The 1,875-nt window shown below is 42.7% G+C and overlaps 1 non-coding gene across 1 annotated transcript; it reads right to left on the bottom strand.

Annotated features, from left to right (window-relative positions):
- Positions 1-766: 766 nt before the first annotated feature.
- LOC120268294 lies at positions 767-873 on the bottom strand. The gene has a single exon (XR_005538899.1). It is a non-coding gene; the product is annotated as a small nucleolar RNA R71 (small nucleolar RNA).
- Positions 874-1,875: the final 1,002 nt, after the last annotated feature.

Raw genomic sequence — 1,875 nt, 5'->3', positions numbered from 1 at the left:
AGATCCTTAGCCCCGTGGAATACGATCCTCGTGTTTTCACACGAGGTATTACTTGGCGATCCCGATACACTTGCGGGGAAGCAATCATGTTTTTGGCGCCGTTGCCGGGGAACTTTAAGGAATTCTAGGAAACTTTTAGATTTTTACTCTAGCCATTTCATTCTTTACTCAATTTTTTTATTATTGTTATTTTTCTTTTCCTTTAATCTTAACTTTCTATCATCTTTCTCAGTTTTGCAAGGTACTGTGCATGACACGCTCAAATCCATCGACATTGATTACACCGGATAGTGAAATTGAAAGAACTTTGCATCGGAGATTGAGAGAGGTTGGTGAAGGATCGGGTATGCAGAACATTGAAATTGAGGATAGAGAGTCTTCAATCATGGCTGAAGAGCGACGCACTCTATCCGAATACGAAAGACCCCAATTCATGGTTGATGAGTTTAATGTTCAAGCACCGACCGTGACATCCAACAACTTTGAAATTAAAGCGACTACAATCGGCATGGTCCAAAACTTTGTTTAATTCAATGGTCTAGCAAATGAAGATGCACATGACCACCTTTCCCGGTTCCTCCAAATTTGCTCTACATTCAAGATTAATGGAGTGTCCGACGATGCAATCCGTTAGAGAATATTTCCATTCAGTTTGAGAGACGGAACTTATCATTGGCTTACATCATTGTCTCCGGGGTCTATTAAAACATGGAAGGATATGGTTGAGAAGTTCTTTGGTAGATACTTTCCGCCAAGCAAAGTGGCGAAGTTGAGGCAAGAAATTTCAGCCTTTAAACAAGGGGAGTCCAAAACATTGTTTGAAGCCTATGAGAGATTCAAGGATCTCCTTAGAAGGTGCCCCCACCATGGTTTTGCCTCATGGATGCGAGTACAAATCATTTACAGTGGGCTAAATTATGCTACTCGACAACTCATTGATGCCGCAGAGGATGGTTCCCTTAGCAACAAGTATCCCGATGAGGCCGGGCAATTACTTGAGTCTATGGCAAGCAATGAATCACATTGGGCCTCAAGAGGATCTACACAAAAGACTTCTGGGCTTTATGAAGTTAGTAGCAATGATGCCTTGGCCGCGAAGGTTGATGTGTTGACTCGAAAGCTTGATCTTCTTATGGGCAGTAGTTCGAGATCAGAATCAGTGATGAATTGTAGCACTTGTGGTGGTGGGCATGATGCAGCCCAATGTCCAATTGCTAGCTCCTCAGTTGCGTCCATTGAGAATGTTGACTACATTGGAGGGCAACAAAATCAAGGGAACCCGTATAGCTCAACTTACAATCCAGGGTGGAAGAACCACCCAAATTTTTCATGGAACCAAGGCCAACAACAATAAAGAGGTACACCATCTCAAGGATCTCAATTTCAACAACCAACTTTGAGAGGAAGTTTTCTACTGAAGAGGTCCTTGCTAAGTTCATGCTCAGTACCAATGACAGGTTCAATAGTCTAACTAGTAGCATGGATGCACAATTTGACAAGGTGAATGCTCAACTCACTCAGCACGCCGAACAGTTCAGTGAGATAGGTTCTGTTTTGAGAAGCCTCCAAGCTTCTGTGAAATCTCTTGAGCATCGAGTTGGGGAACTCGCGAAGGCACACTATGAACATCCTCTAGGTTATCTTCCAAGCTACACGGAAGATAATCCAAGAGAGCACTTTGACAAGGTCCCCTTGCTTATATCCCGCAAGTGCACGGGCTTGTCGAAGTAATAATCCCGGGTGAGCGGGGTCGAATCCACAGGGAGTAGGGAGTGAAAATACTTAATTTGATTCTTAGCTATGTGGAAGATCAATTGTGATAGGTGTGAAATTGATTCAATTCTCAACAATAAAATCAACAAGTGAAAGATAATT

Source organism: Dioscorea cayenensis, chromosome 1, assembly GCF_009730915.1.
Source record: "Dioscorea cayenensis subsp. rotundata cultivar TDr96_F1 chromosome 1, TDr96_F1_v2_PseudoChromosome.rev07_lg8_w22 25.fasta, whole genome shotgun sequence".
Classification (NCBI taxonomy): Eukaryota; Viridiplantae; Streptophyta; class Magnoliopsida; order Dioscoreales; family Dioscoreaceae; genus Dioscorea; species Dioscorea cayenensis.
This window is presented reverse-complemented; position numbering and strand designations above follow the sequence as displayed.